General features: G+C 32.3%; 1 long non-coding RNA gene across 1 annotated transcript; it reads right to left on the bottom strand.

The window, feature by feature from the left end:
• Positions 1-1967: 1967 nt before the first annotated feature.
• Positions 1968-6076, bottom strand: LOC139482167 (uncharacterized). Its single transcript, XR_011654785.1, has 3 exons — positions 5527-6076; positions 4182-4229; positions 1968-2201 (listed from the first exon to the last, which is right to left on the bottom strand). It is a non-coding gene; the product is annotated as an uncharacterized lncRNA (long non-coding RNA).
• Positions 6077-15031: the final 8955 nt, after the last annotated feature.

Genomic DNA, 15031 nt, shown 5'->3' with positions numbered 1-15031 from the left:
AGCTAACAAACTAGTACCTAGTATAAGAATGTTAAGTTATGTAGAAAGATTGAGAGCATTGGGCCTTCCAACACTTGAATACAGAAGAGAACGTTATGATATGATACAAGTATATAAAGCTTTACTTTGGATAGATGATATTAAATGGCAAAATATGTTTGAGTTATCTACAAATTCTACTAGAGGACATTCTTGGAAATTAATTAAAAAGAGGTGTAATTCAACTCAACGTCTTCATTCGTTTTCAAAAAGGATAATTGAACAATGGAATAGTCTTTCGAACATTAAAGATGTATTTTATATACAATATTTCTTAAACAATAGAAATATAACCTTAACGCTAGAAATTCTTAAAAAATATAAATAGACATATTTACGGAAAGCCCTCACCTCTAAAATATTGTAAAGTAAAAACCTACCAACTTTGAACCCGAACAATTTCCAAATGGGCCTAACTCCCAAACTTTACCGGTTCAGAGATGCTGTTAAGAAAAAAAATATGTATACACCATATTCTCTTTCGGTAAGCCTCGCTAGCGCTGTACGATAATGATCGACACCGGACATGGCTCAAATGAAAGGTAATAACTTGGGGAAGGCCACTTTGAAACGATTTTTTGGGAGTTAGGCCCATTCGGAAATTGTTGGGGTTCAGAGATGCTGTTAAGAAAAAAATATGTATAAACCCTATTCTCTTTCGGTTAGCCTCGCTAGCGCTGTACGGTAAAGTTCGACACCGGACATGGCTCAAATGAAAGGTAATAACTTGGGGAAGGCCACTCTGAAATGATTTTGTGGGAGTTAGGCCCATTCGGAAATTGTTTGGGTTCAAAGTTTGGTAGGTTTTACTATACATTTTTTGGGAGTGGTGGGGGCTATCCATAAATATTTCTATTGATAATTTTTAAATGTTTCTAGCGTTAAGGTTATGTTTCTATTGTTTTAAGAAATATTGTATATAAAATACATCTTTGATGTTGTTTTATTGATAAAAACTATACTTTACATAAAGACAATTATGCAACTGACATAAGGGATTATATTCGAGGACACCGAGAATTTACGACAGCTTGAAGGGGTCATAAAACGATTTCTTACGTATTTTTTCACTCCTCTGAACGCTTATTTTTTTTCACAGCTAGTTGGATATATAATAGCGAACCGGCGGCTAACTGCACATATATTAGATATGTAAAAACTAGATATTTCTATACACATTGACGCCAATATGACGGATGTAGATATCAAGCTAGTGAGTGCTTTCAGGTACTGACGTCATTTGTGTTGGTTTGTTCAACGTTCACTTTTAAGGCTGAACGTCTGTGGTCATTTAGACGTTAAAAATAATAAATATCGTATTGGTAGCTAGAATTTCGAAAAAAGAGGCTGCTATCATTATTGGTATTTAAAACGGACTGAAATCATTTGAAATCACTACAAGCCGTGAAATTGTCGAATTCCGCTCTTAAATTACATTCAACTTTTTTTGGAACGTTCGAGTCTGTTAACGTTTTTGGGTTTTAAGACATATTATCAAAATTGGTTACTGGAAAAAAAGTGGCTGCTAAAAGTGGCTGTCAGCTTGAGTCTAGTTCTTATTTTGTGTGATAGGCATATACAGGAAGTTGCTGTACACGTATTTTCTTTTTTAGTTGTTAATAAATATAACGGTTCTGATACTTTCATAAAACTATTAAAATTGGACGGCTCAGAGTTCACTTAAATACATATCATAGGAGATGATATCAGAGTATTCTATTTTCATTGTTTTTAATTCTATGTTCATTCGTTTTAGCATATTTTGTTTTGTTCCTACAAAACGATATGAATGAACCATAACTTAAACCAACTTCTCTGAAGGAGATCTCGAAGCAAGTGTTTTATTCCATCTTTATAATCAAACGAAACTAGAGCTTGCATGCACTAGATATATTTTATTTAAAAAAATAATTAAAAGAATATACTCATCGGAAGAAATACAGATTTCATTGGAAGTTATAATATAACATTTTAAAAGTCCAATTCTTTTCTTGTCTTGATAGGCCTTTTGGTTGTCATCTTTTCTTTATTCCATGCAGAGGATATTTTCCTTTTGTTGCGCTCTTCTGTTGAAAAATTCAAATTTGTGAACCAGCAAAACTTGAACATCAATCCAAGAATTAGGCAGCTTCCAAATCCTACTAATATCCAAATCCAAAAATCTGTAAAAAAAAAAATCGTTTTAAAATTTAGATAAGCCTTGCAATGATTGATAGTTTTTCCTCACTTACGTGTATATATTTGATTCTTGTATTTCGTTTGGATCTTTTAGCAGTCATTGACACCGTCGATCTGCTACGAATCTTGTATCATGTAACTTGAACCTACGAGTGGCTATTACAAATTTATCATAAAATATATTTTTGATTGAGAAACGTTTGTAAAATCAGAAAATTGGTTAAGTTCCAAATAAAATACACAGATAACAACTACAAAGATTGTGCATTTGAAAGATAAGAGTGTATTTTCTGTTAAGTGTTGTATTTTGTGGTGCCAATATTTTTTTTTTATTTTTCTTATTTTCTTTTTTGTCCTTGGTGTTATTTGTCTATCTACGATTTTTGTTATACGATATTCTCATTTTATAATTTGATATACAACCTTACTATTAAATTATATCACATTGTGGTTATGTTAGGTGCTGTCAATTTGTTAAACACATATTAAGGTGTAACAAACAAGCATTAATTTTCTAGATTTGCATGACTTATAAATTGAGCGAGAACAGTTGCGTCGAAAGAGTAAACGTCTCGTGCTATGCATACCAAGTCAAAATGACAGAATCGTTAAATATTATTAAAAAAAAAAAATACTCGATTTATTTCACTTGACTGGGCGGATTTAGCCGGTTCGCTCGTGATAAAAGTCTATCTATAGATAGGTGTTTGAGGATAAACTCATCAATGAAGCGTCCAGTCATTCTTTTGTAAATTCCTTTGATTTTACTGATAAGTGATTAGAAATCAGTAATATTTATAACGGTCATCATCCTAATCACACACATCTTGCAATAGACTGTCCTTATGCAAATTAAAACGCAAGCTCCGCCAGATCAGTTGAAATAACATTGGTAATGCAGTTCAAACGACTTTACATGTATTCAAAGATCTGAGATCGCGGAAAGTTGTCGCTAATGAGTTGCGAGAACGATATATCGTTCGACCAATTAACGAGGATGACCTTGAACTAATGTAAAGTTCATTTCAGTCATTTTCCCTCTTATAATTCTGTTGCAACGGTCGGTGTAAAAGGACTATTTTCAACTTAGTTCGTGCTTATGTTGTACTGTAACACCTCTGTCCTAGGTTAGGGAGAGGGTTGGAATTCCGCTAACATGTTTAACGCCACCACATTCTGTATGTATGTGCCTGTCCTAAGTCAGGAGCATGTAATTTAGTGGTTGTCGTTTGTTTATGTGTTACATATTTGGTTTTTTTTTCGTTCGTTTTTGTACATAAATAAGGCCGTTAGTTTTCTCGTTTGAATTGTTTTACATTTGTCATTTTTGGGCATTTTATAGCTGACTATGCAGTATTGGATTTACTCATTTTGAAAACCGTACGGTGACCCATAGTAGTTAATTTCTGTGTCATTTGGTCTCTTTTGGAGAGTTGTCTCATTAGCAATCATATCACATCTTTTTTTATACACTCTATTGATGAAGTCTGTGTAGTCTGAACATAACCACGCAATTTATATAATAATCAAGCAATGGAACAGAGGGAATATAATTATGTCACTGCTGCAAAATTAAAAATAAAAAAGTGTGAAAATCTGTGTTTAATATACAATATAATAGTTGATAATAACTTTTTAAAAGTTTAGATGTAAGAAACAGCCATACTGACTGCAACATAGATAATATCATTTGCTGAATGGGCAAAAGACACCATTGAAAAATTAAGAATAAAAAAGTGTGAAAATCTGTGTTTAATATACAATATAATAGTTGATAATAACTTTTTAAAAGTTTAGATGTAAGAAACAGCAATACTGACTGTAACATAGATAATATCATTTGCTGAATGGGAAAAAGACACCATTGAAATGTAGACATCCACAGAGCATGTACATGTATCAATATTTATTTAAAATTCAAATGTTTTCATGAATATTTTCAAATTAAGTGAATTTTCACCTACCGATTTTGCACGATGAATGAAGATCTGTACCCTGTAGGGTATCTGAAACTGAAGATAAAACAATCAATTAAGGAATAACAATCATTCGATGCATATGGCATTGATTTTCCTACGTCTACTGCATTTTAAAGTAAATACATACCGGTCAACACAACAAACGGTGCCAAAATCCTTTAATCCTTATGTTTTTGTTACATCTTTTCACTTTGTACACGTAAGTTTAATATGATATATCATGTGTATGCATTAAATCTTTGCAGTAAATTAATGCATTTTACCCCCGTTCCGCGCAGTTTTTATCTCTTCATCCAGTCTATAAGGTGTAAACATTATTAAAAAATCCAAAAATGTAAATGAAAAAGGAAAATCCATAAAAGCAACAAACCAAAATGCAAGCCAACCAATAGAACGATTGGTAAACAACAGATATATTTCTGACTCGGTACAGCCTTTTTCCAAATCTCAAGTCGGATAGTTATAACTTTGAATGGTAATCTATGCATGCAATTTATGCGAGTGCCTATTTGAAAATAAGGCAAGTTCTACTTGAAATACCCTCTTTGAATAAATAATGTTTTTATTATTTTTATGTGACAAGACTCTATCACTGTTGTGTTGATGCTCTGCTGGATACATTCATTTTTCTGACCAACTGAGGTTTGTGTCCAGTCAACTGTAAAAATGAAATGATATTGTCTTCCTAAATCAGGGACAGCATAATGTTAATTTCAACAACGAGAAAATAGGATAATAAAGACAGGCAGAGCTTTACTGTTATTCACAGAATTTCAAGACGTTTAAAGAAATGGAATTTTTGGAAAATAAATCAAAAGCAAGGCCTTATAATTTTGAATGTATAATTAATTGCAGGAAAAATCTCCTGTTGCATTCAGTTATTGATGATTGCTTGTGATGATATAGTCATCACCTGTGGTATGCATTGTCAAATATAGATTTGTTTAACATAAATTAAAGGCGTACGATACAGAAGAGATCTGGGATTCATTTCTCTAAATGATATATGCATCATTGCTAATTACATTAGAAGGACCATTGGAACGGATAGCCTATATAAGTTTCTCTGATTATAGATATAAGAAAATGTGATATTAGTACCAAGGATACAACTTTCCATCCAAGTCAAAATTTGTAAAAGAAAAACAATTATAGTTCAAAGTACGGTCTCCAACACGGAGCATTGGCTCAAACTGAATAGTAAGCTATAAAGGGCCCCACACCATATTTAAAATGTAAGCCTTAATTTTTGAATTACATCATGTACATGCTAGAATTTTGGATATTTACAATTGTGAATTAGTTTACAATAAAATATATTGTATTTTACCTGATGTCTGCTGGCATGCAACATATTGAATTTTCGTTTCAATGGTCTTAAGTGCGTCAAAATTTTCAACATGAACTACATACTGTTTGTCGCTCGCAATTTTCTCTAGTTCGAGTATGTCTGTCCCAGAACCAATTCCGACGGAAATCACCTGTGCTCTTAACAGATGAAGATCTTCTGCTGCTTTTTTGGTCGCACTTTGATCATTTGACTTTCCGTCTGTTAAAATGATTACGATTTTTAAAAAGTTAGGCCGTCCACCATTTGCAGAAAGAAAAGAATATTGTCTTACAAAGTCTAATGCTAAGTGCGTATACGTGTTTCCTTCTTTGTACGTAATATTTTTTAGTGCATTCACGAGGCCTTGTTTGTTCATATATTTATTCAGCCAAAATTCATTGTTAACTGCAGTTGCAAATGTAACTACACTAAATTGATTTTTAGTGGAACCGATGGAAAACCTGTTTACAAAATCTTTAACGAAGTCAATCTGCTTTTGGAAATTCGATTTTCCAACACTTCCAGATGAATCAATTAACAACACTATATCTGCTTTAATTGGACAATCTGTAAACAGTAAACATTCAATAGAAACACAGTATGATAAAATTTGTTTTGACTTATTGTCTATTTTTCATATAGGTGAATAATAGATGAATTATATATTTAATAATAACATTGACCTTCGTCGAATATACAAGTTTATTCTGACAAAACATTTTGAGGATATTCCGTCGGATTGAAACGATAAATGGCCGACCCGTGTTAAGAGAGAGCACTGTTTTCTGTTTCTGTTTAATTTGTCTGAAATATTACTGCATTGATTCTTTCAAACATTTATATAGAAAAACAAAAAGAATAAACGAACAAAACCTCCAATTAGCAATGCATAGATGTTTCAATAAAACTGATACGTTCTCAAGGCATACGTTAAATAAATATACTTTCGTTGACCTATATTGAAGGAGTTCATTTTGTCATATTTCACGATTTGTGCCCATAATTTTACGAACAATTCTTTTTTTACCTAACTCTGTGACCAAGCCCAGTTACTGTAGGTATTGCTTGACAGTTGAACATATATTGGTACAGAGCATGTTGATAATTATATTTTGGCACTGCAAAGGGTCTTTCTTATCTGAAGTTATTGATATTGTCTTTACACTTATTTCATTGGATGGATATTTGTTGATATATACGTTTGGTAACACATTCGGTCTTTAATTTTAGAAAGTCGTGACACCTCTCGTTGTGTTATAAAACAAGAAAATTCTTCAAATTATGCAATATTTATAACCAAACGGAAGCAATATTAGTCATTGCAACTCTTGGGTTAGTTCTTATATAACTAAAAATCCGTTATATCATAATGCAACATTTATTTCGTGCATCTTATGGTACAGCTTCATATTTTAATGATATCGTCTTTTTGTTATTTAAGAAATAATTCATGGAAGCCATAGATTGTTGGAAATTTACACATGGCCTGGGCCGTGATATTCAAATTTTATCCGGAGCGTTATTTCGATTCTAATAGGAGAAATACGGTCATAAAAAAACTGAAGCGAGGGTGGGTATGCTGTGTATGTGGCTGTTCTTTTTTACTCCCTGTTAGATAAAGCTCAATTATCTTTTTAAATATGTAACTTGCGTAGGTTATTTCGAGAATAACTGCTAGAAAAAAAAACTTTTTAATTCTTTAAGTTCTCAAACCTAACATTTGTCATTTTTTGATTTACATGTTTTTCTCGTAAGCTTCCGTCAAATCAAAAGTTGACATTTTCTAACTAAGGAGCCGCCATGTTGACTTGCTGAAATGGGTAAATATGCGAATAATGCAATAGAATAAAAAACAAAACAAAACCTACCTCAAAAAATCAGTTTTAATACAATATCATACGAATTCCGATGGTTCACGTAACAGAAAAAGTTTAGCGGTTTCATTTGTATGACGTCATGTTTTGAAATGACTTAAATGCGCCAAAAAGATTAATAGACTTTCGTGGAATTTTATTTAATTTTTATTTTGTTGATTTCTCCGAGCTCTTGTGCATTACTTCTTTTTATTATGCATACGAATAAGAATAAAAGTTATTTTGTCTTTTTTAACTGCACTTTTTAAAACAATAAAATCGGAAAAGGATCTGCAAATAGGTTCCAATACATGTAGATTTACGTGGGAAGTAAATTGTAACAGCCGTTATTATGCATATCTCTGAGTCTGCGCTAAGTATATTATATCGAGAATTTTATCACAGTGTTGTTTACAAAGCTAAAGAAGCACGCCATATTAGAATTTTCTCTAGTCTAACGAGTGTCACAAAAGAATATGAAACCAAGTCGTATTTGAATCAATAAGGACCACCTCCAGTCAAAGCAATGCATTGGATATGCATATATATTGAGAGAAATAACGAATTCGCCATCCAAATTAATGAGATAATCTACTAAAGTGAAAATGCAAAGAACTTGTATTTAAGTTTTACTGAAAGAAATAAATATCTCATTTTAAAAAGAAATTGGTGGCACTGCTCTCATTAAAGCTATTTATTTAGTGGAATCTTACTTTGGACGCATTAAATTATTAAACGTGTTGTTTTCATTTTTTTAACAATAAACCAGCTATAATCACTATATATATATATATTTAAATTTCATCCATGCTCTGACGAAGTCCATGAGTATTTTTCAAAACTTGTGAAAACTATTAATACGGACCAGAAAGATCAAGCTAAAACAATTATTATCGATATTGAAGACGTTTTAAATCATGAATACTGTATATATGACTTAATACTTTAGTTCTGATTAAATAACTTACATGTACTTTGCTCTGCAAAATGTAACAATACTGTCGAAATCAAAAATGTAAACATCCACATGCTTGCTTTAAACGAATATAGGAAATGGTGTTCGAAATGAAAAGTAAGCATGTATATTAGAGTTCTGGGGAAGAAAAAACGTCTTCATATCTATAGTAAATATATAAACGATTAACTTTGAAGCTTCGGATTTCAACTAAGGCCGTTTTTTTTCATACTAGGGTTCTCAATATCCTTGGCACTAATGTTAATTCTATTTGTTTAGATAATTTGAATTAATCATTTAAAAAAAATATATATATAACATTGAAAAACATTGAGATTGCAGTCTATTACGTATTGATTTTATTTATTATGACATTTATCTTAAGAGTTATCAAAAATTGAAGTTATGGCACGGGTTAACATAATTCTAACTTTTCTATTTAAATGAAAGTTATAAGTAAGTAACTTTGAAGATTTGGGTTTAACTTAAGAATATTATTTCCTATACCAGGTTTCCTTATATCCATGGCATTGATTTTACTTTCATTTGTTTTGATAATAAGAATTAATTATTTTTAAAAACATGTATATCATTGCAAAATAGAGATTGAAGTCGTTTAGATATTGATTTTTATTTAATCTGAGTTCGTCTTGAGAGTTATTGAAAATTGAGATTATGTTACGGGTTGACCTATTTCTAACGTTCCTATTTAAAAGAAAAAAATTGAAGGCTTACGGTGAACTAATTTAAAATATATAATATTCTTTAAATCTAAACTGAGCAATTTTATGAATGCGATGTTTCGTTACCAGACTTAAAAATAAGACAAAAAAAAAAACGAAATACGAGGGAAATTCAAAATGAAATGTCTCTAATCAAATGGAAAAATCAAAGTTTAAACATATCACACGATTGGGTAACAAATGTCATATTCCTGAATTAGTACAGGCATTTTCATATGAAGAAAATGGTTTTTTATTCTTGGTTTTATAGCTAGCTAAACCTCTCATCTTAATGACAGTCGTATAAAAAACACCATTATATTGACAGCAATGTGTGAACAAAAAAATATTATGATCTAAAGTTGATTATTTCTGTGTCATTTGATTCTTGTGGAGAGTTCGGCATGGTTATAGTAAGGCTAGTATTATTCAACCAGTTAAGTTTTCGCTCAAATGGGTTATGGAAAATACAGGTTAACAGATTAATTCGGCGCTAAAAATGGGCTCTAATGTCGGCGCTAAAATGTCCTCTAGTAGTTTATTTTTTTTCGCTCAAATGTCCTGCGACCGGAGAGTTGTCTCATTGACAATCATACCACATCTTCCTTTTTTATAAATCTTCTTTTTAATAAACAGACATAATATTTATAAAATTAGGGGTACAGCAGTGTTATTATCTGAATCACTATGAAAACTAACTAACATGTCAACAAAGAAAAACATAAATGTATATAGTCAAAGCAAACGAGCAAACACGAATGACAAAAATACAAAAAATACCATAGCAAAATCATACAACGACGGAAAGTATTAGTACCGAGCCGCGTCAAATAGGAATTATAAAAAATAAACAGTAAAAGTAATACTTTACAAAGACAAATAAAAGAAAACTATAACACGTACGAAGTTGATACGGAATATTTATCAACGAGGTCTTGGTATCTTCCGATGAATGTATTTAGAAAAAGGTCGAGACGTTCCTTGATATATAATCCAAGTTCATCAACTCTCTAATCAGAATCTAGCGACGTTTAACAAAGTACGAGTAGCAGCTTCAAACACTTGAATTACGAATAAGTTTGAAATTGTATATCCGATATGCAGGTGAGGTTAGTATGTTGCCAAAAAGGCGGGGGAAAATAATTTCAAAATTAAAATCGGTATGGTTCAATCTCATGAGATTGGGTATGGTTGTCATGAATTCTGGTACTAAGGAATTGACCTTCTATGGAAAATTAAAGGTAAAAATTTAAATGGAAACCGTGGCTGTTGTTTCTCTAATTTCAAGTTCTAGTGGACAAATAAATGGAACCCAATCACAAACGTTTTGATGGTTTATAGAAAAAACATCACCAATATACCTGCATGCGAAACTAAATTGTCAGGCATGTTTTATCTTCTCGTTTTCGACAACTGTCTGAAGAAACTCCGACTCTTAAGAAAATAAAAAGAGTCAAGAGAGAAGAGGCGCGCAATTCGTTCCCATACGAATGCCGACAATTTGTTAAAATGTTCTCCCTCCAGATTCAACAAATATGTTGTAAATACTAAATTCCAGTATTCTGATTGCTTGTTAATATGTTACTATACTATGTAAACTATGTTTTACCTTCTGTTCACTATTTACCAAATATGCCGTTTGGTATCCCAAATTAATAGATTGATAACGTATGCTACTATTTGTATGTTGGAAAGCATGGAGAATAATTTATTTTAGACCTTCTTTTACAATTTCACATGGGGAATTAATATCAGCGAAAGATCGAGATTTAGAGTTTTTTTCGAACCCACATGTACATATATTCATTACCACATATGTAATAGAATGGAGAATCTACAGGTATAAAACACATACGCCTCTCGCTGTGCCCTTTGAATATCCGAAACATGCTGATTAACAAGTTAAGTGGGACTTCCGATTCTTAAACTGAGTACACAGAACACTGTATTATCATAACATATAAGTGCATGACCAAAAGCAAAAAATGACAATGTAAGTCGCTGAACAAAAACATTTTCTCATTAATCAAAGTTGATATCGAATTTTGATGTACATAAGATATAATGAGTATGTATGTTTAGATATTAAAGATAATTTATATATAAGAGGATACATAGAATAATCAATATACAAATATTTGTAATGATACACTTTTCAAAAGTATTTGGCACAAACTTTATTTATTGTCATACTGTAAAAGATTCTGATATATGAACCTTTTGTGGAACAGACAAATTAACAATGCAGACGTGCATATGGCTGATATTAAAAAGGCTTATTGTACATAGTAAGTTGTTTTAGCATGTCTCAAGTCAGGAACCTGTAATGCAGGAATTCTATTATATTCGTTTTTCGTGGGTTTTGTCTGGTGTACTAAACTATAATCCTCATTCCTTTGGTAACTATTTACACCACTGGGTCGATGCCACTGCTAGTGGACGTTTCGTCCCCGAGGGTATCACCAACCCAGTAGTCAACATTTCGGTGTTGACATGAATATCAATAGTGTGTTTTTTTTGTGTTTTTTTTTTATAAATTTCCTGTTTACAAAACTTTGAATTTTTCGAAAACTAAGGATTTTTTTTTATCCCACTCATAGATTACCTTAGCCGTATTTGGCAAAACTTTTTTGAATTTTGGATCCTCATTGCTCTTCAACTTTGTACTTGTTTCACTGATGATTCTAATGTAGACGAAACGCGCGTCTGACGTACTAAGTTATAATCCTGGTACTTTTGATAACTATTAAGGCTTTTTCGTCAAGTCATCTGCAAATATCGTATTGATATGTGATGGCTAGTTTGAAAGCTGAGACATTGAACACTTGTGATTTAACTTTGAGGAAGGAAATGTCATTAACTTTCACATTTTTGTACTCACCAAAAGACTTTGTGTACTGCCTTTTCGGTAAGTAAAATATCCCCTTTTCACAAAGTTAATCATGGAAATGTATTAACAAATATTAAATCACTCCCAAGTTTTCATATTTTTATTCTATGATATTTAGCCTCTAGAGAAGCGCACATTGTTTAATAAACAAACAGAACACTTACACTGGAGAACGAGAAAGATTACGATAAACAAATGTGAATATAATTTACATTTAGACAAACTGGCTTTATAGTCGCCGTCACGTAACATTGGTACCATGTTTTTGGTTGAAAAATTTTAAACTTACAACCGCATTCATTCGAGATGACGTTTTTCGATTATGCCCGCGTCACACTGTCCCGATTTTTACGCCGATGGCAACACGATTATGGAACTTTTCAAAATCGGGACTGATCGTATCCAGATCGGGCTATTCGTAGTGTCATCTTTAACCATCGTAGAACCATCGGCCACTTTTTCTAGCCTTCGGGGACAACTTCGGGAAGGGTTCTAAATTTTTTAACATGTTAAAAAATCCCCGAAGGTGCGTCCGATGTTTATAGTTTTGAGTTCGTATCACCATCCTCACCATCGTAATGTCACCGGGAATGCATCTTTGAACATCGTATTGCATTCGTGTTTCCATCGTTTCCATCGGGCAGTTTTGACATTACGATGTCTACACGAATGAATCACGAAGCTAACCGGAGGTCTTACGATGGCAACACGACTTCGTGAAGACCTCGTAATCCCGTCGTGATGCCATCGAATAAAAGTACGAAGGTGACAAGATGGAACTACGACGGCAATAAATCCAGCTAAATGTAAGTTAATTTTCGCGCTTAAATTCATTTAAAGTGCAATGCTTGATATGCACTGGTCAGTGTAATACGACAGTTATTATATGAGGTCCATGTTTTGTGAACGTCTTTCTTAAGTTAAGAAAGACGTTCACAAAACATGGACCTCATATCATATGATTCTATGAGAACAAGAAAGGCGACAGCGGTGTTTCTATTAATTCAAATGGAACAAGAAGAGCAGGTATTACAGGCTCAAGATTTACTTTTACAAATAAAATATTATTTTTTTGTCAATTTTTCATATCAAATAACATAATAAAAACCATAAACGCGCCTCGTTTACCAACACTGAAGGTACACGTATATAAGGAAACCAACTTTTTCTTCATTATTCTGATTTTTTATGTATCGTTTGAGTTGTTGTCCCACGAATGTTTACTCCATAAACATTTTGTTTTTTATATGTCATATTTTGCCGCATTTGTTGCTTTCCCCACATCCTTCCTTTAGTCTATATTATTATGATATTCTCCTGGAAAGAGCTCTTTTTGAATTAAAGGGATCAACGAACCCATTACCTTACCTTTAAGATAGATCAGTAAACATAGGCATAATTATGGGTGATTATTCAGACTAGTGCACATATTTTACAGTTCAAACAAGGCAATGCTGAGCGTGGCATCCCCTCGTATGTAACATATTGGGGACAAATATGGACACTATATTTGTATATGACACATGCAGAAAATGGTAAATTGAATACACATATTTGATACATAAACTATTTTTTTTAGAAATCAACCAAATTATTCAGTAACTGGAAATACCCACGGTCTTCCGTCTTATGATTAAACCAAAAATTAAATGTACAATATAATATATATTCAATATTGATCAAACAATTTAAAACGCGTGAAGCCTTCGGCATATAATTTAAATGCATCGTAAGCTGTACACGACGTCTTTTAGACATCGTATTGCCATCGCGTCATCATCGTAATCCATCGTGTAGCCTTCGTGATCCATCTTGTAGGCTTCGGCTGAGATATGAAGCTCAAATACCGTCTTCGGTTAACCTTCGTATGTCCATCTTTTGCTATCGTATATACTTTCGGCACCCTCGTATAGACTTCGTTATTCATAGTACTTGCTTCGGTCACTTTTGGGTATTTTAACGAGATCGGGACCAACTTCGTACGAACTTACAATTTTCGTATTCGGGTGTTCATCGTATATAAAAATCGGGACAGTGTGACGCGGGCATTAACGGAATCAAATATCATTCCCAAAACAACTACTGTTTCACCTTTTATTGTGTTTGCACTGTATAATCCTGACCTTCACATAATCATAGATTACTTTGTGTGATGGAATCCGACATTTGTTATTACCGGAAGTGTTGCCGTGGAGTTCCACGTGCTGTCTATTTTCTTGTGTCTCTCGGAGCTTTTCATCATCTTTATGCAAAAAGCGCGGGAAATTGTATCATCAATGACAAGGATATTACCGGAGAGTAAGGAATGTAATGTAAATGAGAGGTCCTCATAGAAATCAAGAAGGCGGTTTTACAATGTAAATGATCTTGAAAAATGTGAAGGTCAGGTCTATACAGTGCAAACAAAATAAAAGGTAGGACAGTAGTAGATATTTAGATAGGATGTTTATTCCCCTAATTGAAAAACATTATCTCGAGTGAACGCGGCTGATATATAAAAAAAATTTGACAAAAACAATTGTGCCAATTTTACGTGACGACGACTATATAGGTCATTCAACACGGAGTTTTGGCTCACACTGATACGTTTTGTTTTATTTAGTTCTTGGCCATAAAAATACAATATTGTGACAAAAAGGGTTTTTGATGCAGTAAATAAAGACAAGTGCTTTGTTTTTTTAAATATGTTGATATAAATGTCATCATCTGTTGTTTTCTGAAGTATTGTTTGTACATTTTACCTTTAAAACATATGAGATCAATATATAAGAGGGTTGTGTAGCCGTTAAAACTTGTTTAATCCATATATGTTTAGTGCCTTAAAATGCAAACAATTCTCATTTTTTTCGTGCACACATTACTCAAAAATAATGTGAAAGTTGATAAATAAATCTAGTGATTAAATATGTAATTTTGTGCATAAAAGGAAGATCTGTAAAAATCATTGCTGATAAGTAGTCAAAAGTTAATCGATCTTTCTTTTCTTCATAAAAGTCATAAAAGTTTGATCTCATATTACTATTTTATTATTATCAAAATAAATTATGCAATAATTACAACATAACATCACAGAAGACATTCGATT

Source organism: Mytilus edulis, chromosome 1, assembly GCF_963676685.1.
Source record: "Mytilus edulis chromosome 1, xbMytEdul2.2, whole genome shotgun sequence".
Classification (NCBI taxonomy): domain Eukaryota; kingdom Metazoa; phylum Mollusca; class Bivalvia; order Mytilida; family Mytilidae; genus Mytilus; species Mytilus edulis.
The sequence above is the reverse complement of the archived record's forward strand: the minus strand, read 5'-3'. Positions and strand labels throughout refer to the sequence as shown.